Below are 8982 nucleotides of genomic sequence, written 5' to 3' on the forward strand. Positions count from 1 at the left end.
TTGATAGAATTCGCCTGTGAAGCCATCTGGTCCTGGGCTTTTGTTTGTTGGAAGATTTTTAATCACAGTTTCAATTTCATTACTTGTGATTGGTCTGTTCATATTTTCTATTTCTTCCTGGTTCAGTCTTGGAAGGTTATACCTTTCTAAGAATTTGTCCATTTCTTCCAGGCTGTCCATTTTATTGGCATAGAGTTGCTTGTAGTAGTCTCTTATGATACTTTATATTTCTGTGGTGTCCATTGTAACTTCTCCTTTTACATTCCTAATTACATTCCTTATTGATTTGTGTCCTCTCCCTCATTTTCTTGATGAGTCTGGCTAAATATTTATCAATTTTGTTTACCTTCTCAAAGAACAGCTTTTAGTTTATTGATCTTTGCCATTATATTCCTTGTTTTTATTTCATTTATTTCTGTTTTGATCTTTATGATTTCTTTCCTTGGACTGACTTTGGGTTTTGTTTGTTCTTCTTTCTATAGTTCCTTTAGGTGTCAGGTTAGATTGTTCATTTGAAAATTTTCTTGTTTCCTGAGGTAGACTTGTATTGCTATAAACTTCCCTCTTAGAACTGCTTTTGCTGCATCCCATAGGTTTTGGATTGTCGTGTTTTCGTTGTCATTTATCTCTAGGTATTTTTTGATTTCGGATTGTCGTGTTTTCGTTGTCATGTATCTCTAGGTATTTTTTGATTTCTTCAGTGATCTCTTGGTTATTTAGAATGTATTGTTTAGCCTCCATGTGTTTGTGTTTTTTACGTTTTTTCCCCTGTATTTGATTTCTAATCCCATAGTGTTGTGGTCAGAAAAGATGCTTGATATGATTTCAATTTTATTAAATTCACTCAGGCTTGATTTATGTCCCAAGATATGATGTATCCTGGAGAATGTTCCATGTGCACTTGAAAACAAAGTTTATTCTGCTGTTTTTGAATGGAATGTCCTATAAATATCAATTAAATCTCTCTGGTCTATTGTGTCATTTAAAGCTTGTGTTTCCTTATCAATTTCCTGTCTGTAGGATCTGTCCATTGGTGTAAGTGAGGTGTTAAAATACCCCACTATTATTGTGTTACTGTAGATTTCCTCTTTTATAACTGTTAGCATTTGCCTTATGTATTGAGGTTCTTCTATCTTGGGTGCATATATATTTAGAATTATTATATCTTCTTCTTGGATTGATCCCTTGATCATTATATAGTGTCCTTCCTTGTCTCTTGTAATAGTCTTTATTTTAAAGTCTATTTTATCTGATATGAGTATTGCTACTGCAAGTTTCTTTGGATTTCCATTTGCATGGAAAATCTTTTTCCATCCCCTCACTTTCAGTATGTATGTGTCCCTAGGTCTGAAGTGGGTCTGTTGTAGTCAGCATATATATAGGTCTTGTTTTTGTGCCCATTCAGTGAGCCTGTGTTTTTTGGTTGGAGCATTTAAACCATTCACATTTAAGTTAATTATCAATATGTATGTTCCTATTACCATTTTCTTAATTGTTTTGGGTTTGTTTTTGTAGGTTCTTTTCTTCTCTTGTGTTTCCACTAAGAGAAGTTCCTTTAGCATTTGTTGTAATCTGGTTTCATGGTGCTGAATTCTCTTAGCTTTTGCTTGTCTGTAAAGCTTTTGATTTTCTCCATTGAACCTGAAGGAGATCCTTGCTGGATAGAGTAATCTTGGTTGTAAGTTCTTCCCTTTCATCACTTTAAATATATCATGTCACTTCCTTCTGGCTTATAGAGTTTCTGCTGAGAAATCAGCTGTTAACCTTATGGGAGTTCCCTTGTATGTTATTTGTCATTTGTCCCTTGTTGCTTTGAATAGTTTTTCTTTGTCTTTAATTTTTGTCAGTTGGATTACTATGTGTCTTGGCATGTTTGTCCTTTTGTTTATCCTGCCTGGGACTCTGTACTTTTTGGAGTTGGGTGGCTACTTCCTTTCCCATGTTAGGGAAATTGTCAACTATAATCTCTTCAAATATTTTCTCAGGTCGTTTCTCTCTCTCTTCTCCTTCTGGGACCCCTATAATGTGAATGTTGGTGTGTTTAATGTTGTCCCAGAGGTCTCTTAGGCTGCTCTTCATTTCTTTTCATTCTTTTGTCTTTTTTCTGTTCTGCAGCAATGAATTCCACCATTCTGTCTTCCAGGTCACTTATCAGTTCTTCTGCCTCAGTTATTCTGCTATTGATTCTTTTTACTGTATTTTTCGTTTCAGTTATTGTATTGTTCATCTCTGGTTGTTTGTTCTTTAATTCTTCTAGGTCTTTGTTAAACATTTCTTGCATTTTCTCGATCTTTGCCTGCATTCTTTTTCCGAGGTCCTGGATCATCTTCACTATCATTGTTCTGAATTCTTTTTCTCGAATGTTGCCTATCTCCACTTCATTTAGTTGTTTTTCTGGGTTTTATCTTGTTCCTTCATCTGGTACATAGTCCTCTGCCTTTTCATTTTGTCTGTCTGTGAATGTGGTTTTCATTCCTTAGGCTGCAGGATTGTAGTTCTTCTTCTTTCTGCTCTCTGCCCTCTGGAGCATGAGGCTATCTAAGAGGCTTGTGGAAGCTTCCTGATGCGAGGGACTGGTGGTGGGTATAGTTGAGTGTTGCTCTGTTGGACAGAGCTCAGTAAAACTTTTATCTGCTTGTCTGCTGATGGATGCAGCTGAGTTTCCTCCCTGTTGGTTGTTTGGCCTGAGGAGACCCAGCACTGGAGGCTACAGGTTCTTTGGTGGGGCTAATGGTGGACTCCAGGAGGGTCATGCCAAGGAGTACTTCCCAGAACTTCTGCTGCCAGTTTCCTTTTCCCTGTGGTGAGCCACAGCCACACCCTGCCTCTGTAGGATACCCTCCACCACCAGCAGGTGTGTCTGGTTCAGTCTCCTTTGGGGTCACTGCTCCTTCCCCCTTGGTCCTGATGCACACACAATTTGTGTGTGCCCTCCAAGAGTGGAGTCTCTGTTTCTCCCAGTCCTCTCAAAGTCCTGCAATGAAATCCCACTAGCCTTCAAAGTCTGATTCTCTGGGAATTCCTCCTCCCATTTCCAGACCCCCTGTTTGGGAAGCCTGATGTGGGGCTGAGAACATTCACTCAAGTGGGTGGACTTTTGTGGTTTAATTTTTCTGCAGTTTGTGAGTCACCTCCCCAGCAGTTATGGGATTTGATTTATTGTGATTGTGCCCCCTCCCACCATCTCATTGTGGCTTCTCCTTTGTCTTTGTATGTGAGGTATCTTTTCTGGTGAGTTCCAGTGTCTTCCTTTCAATTATTGTTCAGCAGTTAGTTGTGATTCTGGTGCTCTCACAGGAGGGAGTGAGAGCACGTCCTTCTACTCTGCCATCTTGAACCAATCTCCCCTAGACTAAATTTAAAAATCTGATCTTTTGAACTCTCATTCAGTCTATGCAATCAGACTGAAATGAACTGTCTTCTTCAAGGGTCTAGTTGGCACCTGTTGTTCATACCTGCCTAGCATTCATCTCATCTTCTCTTACAGAATCCTGACTTTCCTCTAGAGAACTTCACCTCCATTCTCCATCCACATAGTTTGGATGAAGCTGACAGTCCCATAGTAGTGCCATTTAAGGGGATGTGCACAGGTCCCAAGTCTAGCGAATCAGAGCCTTACCCCATCCCTGACCAATGTGATTGGTTCAGGAATAGACACATGTTCCAGCCTGGCCAATCAGAGCCTCAGCCCATCCCTGACCACCCGTGATTGCTTCAGGTATGGGCACATGCCCCAGTTTGGACCAGTAAGAGCCAATCCTGTGACTGGAGGAGCTTTTGGGTACGAGCAGCCCTTTGGGACTAAGGGGATCTGAGTCATTATTACACTATTGCAAAATACATGTTACAATACTGCTATTAATATTGCAGATTATTCCAATCATGGTGCACATCTTGGCTCCTTTCAGTGAAAATCTGTACACCTTCCTGCACTCAAACCATAGAGCCAATGTCATGAAAACATGCAGCATCAGGTCTGCCTATGAATCTAATATGGTCAGTGAAGAATACTAGGCTGAAGACATGAGTTCTCTACATGACCAAAACCCAGCCTCTCAATGCCAGAATCTGGGATATATATCCCATGAGTATTAAATGGAAATTTTTTATGAATAGATCACCTTTCTTTATAAGCAAAATATTTTTAATAGAAGTTGACATTTTCCAGTTTGTTATAAATTATCAGTGATGATATTTTTCAATAAGTGATATTCCCATTTATCACTAGATAGAGTCCAAATTCCTTACAACTGTACATATACATATACACATAAACATATTTATATTACGGACTAATAAGTATGTGGAGACACAATAATGAACAAACATGTCCTGGGCTCTGCCTTCAGTGAGCTTCTACTCTACTGAAGTAGAATTACATTTGGAGGGGTTGTGGGAATGGTAAATTTGTGATTGGGGAAAACCCATGATAATATGAGATCATATAGTAGGGATATCAAACCAAGATTCAGAGATCAGGAAGGATTTTTCAAAAGTAGTGACACCCAGACCGATGTTAAGGATAAGTAAAGGTACCCAGATGAACAGTGGGGGTCGGAGTATATATGCCAAGGGCTAGAGACAGTGAGACATATGATGTATTCTGAAAAGTGGAAGAAATTCAGTACAATTGGGACATAAATTAACAAGTGGATGAAAAATTACAAAGAAATAATGACAGAGAAAGAAACAGATCCCAGAGTAGCTTTGCATGAAAAAAGACATAGAATTGTACACCTGGCTACTCTGTGAAAACTTCTTTCACCTTTGTGATAAACACTCACTTGTTCCTTTATTCTGCACGGGTCCAGAGACCCAAGAGAAGACTTGGATTGATGCACCTAGAAGAACACAATTACGGCCTGTTTTTTGCATAGTAGGACTGGGATGTCTTTGGCCATTTTTCACAAACCATCGAAGTGAAGAAATCTTCAAAAGCCTTTGTATAAAGAGGTTAAAAGACATTGACAAAAATTTTGCCACCATGAAACTTCCATTCTAGTGGAGAAGATAATCAGTAAATAGACAAATACATATAAAATATAGTGTTAGATATCAATAAATATGAAGAAAATTAATGCTTGTTAACTTAAATGGAAATGATTTAAAATGGGTCCTTAGAATAAAAGTTATCCACAATTACTCTGACTTACTTTAAACCAGGAAGATTTCTACATAGAATTCTAGAATCATTCTAACTAGATCCAGCAAAGCCTAGACAATTACCTGCTAATGATACATATACATACATACATACATACTTATATATATATGTATAATCTGTATACATATATATAATATTTGTGTATATATATATATATATATAATTTGCTTTACTATCCTAATTCATGTTGCAGAGTAGATCATATTCCATCTCCCTGACACCATGCAGATTATAAATTACTTGGATTTAAGAGGTTGAGAGTGAGAAAGAAAACACACAGCTCTTCTTTGAGTCATTTGTATTTTTCTAAGAAACACTTCCATTTTACATGAATTTATTGTGCATTAGTTATATAAGTGTATAAAATATATGTCACATCCCAACGTAATGTGGCATGTTGCTGTATTATAATTAATAACAGAAACTTCTAAAATAAAAACTAAGACAAATAGAGAGCATATAAGCAAAACTAAAAATTAACTTTTCTTTCATTCTTTTTCCTTTATTTTTTTTCTAAAGGCAAATTAAATAATGAGGAATAAGTCTGATCAAAATGAAACTCCACTATTCACTCACTTGTTCACTAAAGAGATACCCATTTTCCTCATTCTACAATTGTTTCCTCTGTTTTTAATGTTACTAAAAGATAATAATTTAATCCATCTCTTGGGTTTCAAAATGATTTACCTTCACTAGTATTGTTTCAAGGTTTAGATGCATGCGTTTTTTTGTTTTGTTTTGTTTTTTTGTGGTACGTGGGCCTCGCACTGCTGTGGCGTCTCCCATTGCGGAGCACAGGCTCTGGACACGCAGGCTCAGTGGCCATGGCTCACAGGCGCAGCCGCTCTGTGGCATGTGGGATCTTACCGGACCGGGGCACGAACCCGTGTCCCTTGCATTGGCAGATGGACTCTCCACCACTCTGCCACCAGGGAAGCCCGATGCATGCATTTTTATCCAACACTTGCACATTAAAGTTTAATGATAGAATTATTGCTTATGATTCTTCACATTTCACTCTAGCTATTATAGAATATGATGCATACATATATTTAGAAAGCTTTGTGATATAATTCAGTTACAGAAACTAAACACAGAATGCATTGTCCCCTGACCATTTATTCTACCTCAAGGCTGGGACACAGACTTTATAATTTTATATTTGTTATTCAACAGCATGTATAAAAATGCACTAATAGCTGCCACTTTCTCCACAACATCATGGTCACAGTTAAATATTTAATGCCACCAAGCACAAGAAGGGCATGCAGTGAGCATGAACGTGACTATAAAACCACTGTAATGGGTTTAGATCCCTTGGGTCCCCAGTGCTGTGTACTGATACAGTAAAAAGAGGGAAAAGTCTCATCAAGATGCAAGTTTAAATAGGAATCTATCCTGCCGCATCTTCTGACAAGATTAATTATAGACCTCTGAACCTGATGTGTTTTCTTAATATCTTGCATTACTTTACTAGTCTGCAGTCAAGCTGAAATATTAGGTGTGACTTTGTATAATTCTCAAGTGCAGAGTGACACCTTGCAGTATGTTTTCTCTTGATAACTTACAAGTTTTCATTGGTGATTTGCCATTAGTCCTTGCATTTGTCCATTGAAATCAGGATAATCCCTTGGCCTTAGTAACAAAACTCTGAAGGAATGCAAGAGCCCTCTCCATGAGAAAGGGCAGCCATTTTCTCTAGGGTGTATATCTTCAAATGAAAGGACAAGGCAGTAAAGACAGTAAAAATTATTACAAGATATTTTGCCTAGTGAATCACATAGTCTTCCAAGAAAGAAAAGAAAAGAAGAGAGAGAAGAGGAAAAGAAACAATGACAGACCCAAATAATTTTTTTTAAGTTGAAATGATGTCTTTATCAAACCCAACATATTATTTGTATTAAAAAAAGAGGTTATATCTCAAAGAAGTTTAAAGCACAGTTTTATAGTCAGACAAACTTAAAACTGAATAGGATATCAATTGGGTAAAGTTATTTTTTAAATTTTTTTCATCTTTAGTTTCCTCATTTATAAAATGGAAAAAAATAATTCTGACTTTTTAGATTTGTTAAGATGTTTACAATATGATAATAGAAGGTGATTGTCACAATGCTGGGCTCTTCACAATCACTAAATATAAGCTTAAAAATAAGTATAGAGGGAGCAGCTTCAAGATGGCAGAAGAGTAAGACGCAGAAATCACCTTCCTCCCCACAAATACATCAGAAATACATCTACATGTGGAACAACCCCTACAGAACACCTACTGAACGCTGGCAGAAGACCTCAGACCTCCCCAAAGGCAAGAAACTCCCCACGTACCTGGGTAGGGCAAAAGAAAAAAGAAAAAACAGAGACAAAAGAATAGGGATGGGACCTGCACCAGTGGGAGGGAGCTGTGAAGGAGGAAAGGTTTCCACACACTAGAAGCCCCTTCACGGGTGGAGACTGTGGGGGGCCAAGGGGGGAAGCTTCGGAGCCACGGAGGAGAGCATAGCAACAGGGTTGCGGAGGGCACAGCGGAGAGATTCCCGCACAGAGGATCAGGGCCGAACAGCACTCACCAGCCCTAGTGGCTTGTCTGTTCACCCGCCGGGGCGGGCGGGGCCTGGGAGCTGAGACTCGGGCTTCGGTCAGATCCCAGGGAGAGGACTGGTGGCATGAACACAGCCTAAAGGGGACTAGTGTGCCATGGCTAGCCGGGAGGGAGTTGGGGAAAGTCTGGACCTGCCGAAGAGGCAAGAAACTTTTTCTTGCTGTGCCTCTGAGGTGAGAGAACCAACTTCAGGACACTGGTCCACAAGAGACCTCCCAGCTCCATGTGATATCAAACAGTGAAAATCTCCCAGAGATCTCCATCTCAATGCCAAGACCCAACTCCACTCAATGACGAGCAAGCTACAGTGCTGGACACCCTGTGCCCAGCAACTAGCAAGACAAGAACACAACCCCACCCATTAGCAGAGAGGCTGCCTAAAATCATAATAAGGCCACAAACACCCCAAATCACACCACCAGGCGTGGACCTGCCCACCAGAAAGACAAGATCCAGCCTCATCCACCAGAACACAGGCACTAGTCCCATCCACCAGGAAACCTACACAAACCACTGAACCAACCTTAGCCACTGGGGACAGACACCAAAAACAATGGAAACTACGAACCTGCAGCCTGCAAAAAAGGAGACCCCAAACACAGAAAGTTAAGCAAAAGGAGAAGACAGAGAAACACACAGCAGATGAAGGAGCAAGGCAAAAAACCACCAGACCTAACAAATGAAGAGGAAGTAGGCAGTCTACCTGAAAAAGAATTCAGAATAATGATAGTAAAAATGATCCAAAATCTTGGAAATACAATGGAGAAGGTACAAGAAACGTTTAACAAGGACCTAGAAGAAATATAGAGCAAACAAACAATGATGAACAACACAATAAATTAAATTAAAAATTCTCTAGAAGGAATCGATGGCAGAATAACTGAGGCAGAAGAACGGATAAGTGACGTGGAAGATAAAATAGTGGAAATAACTACTGCAGAGCAGAATAAAGAAGAAAGAATGAAAAGAATTGATGGCAGTCTCAGAGACCTCTGGGACAACATTTAATGCACCAACATTCCAATTATAGGGGTCCCAGAAGAAGAAGAGTAAAAGAAAGGGACTGAGAAAACATTTGAAGAGATTACAGTTGAAAACTTCCCTAATATGGGAAAGGAAATATATAATCAAGTCCAGGAAGCAAAGAGAGTCCCATACAGGATAAATCCAAGGAGAAACATGCCAAGACACATATTAATCAAACTATCAAAAAATTAAATAC

The sequence above is a fragment of the Physeter macrocephalus genome, chromosome 16, assembly GCF_002837175.3.
Source record: "Physeter macrocephalus isolate SW-GA chromosome 16, ASM283717v5, whole genome shotgun sequence".
NCBI classification, from domain to species: domain Eukaryota; kingdom Metazoa; phylum Chordata; class Mammalia; order Artiodactyla; family Physeteridae; genus Physeter; species Physeter macrocephalus.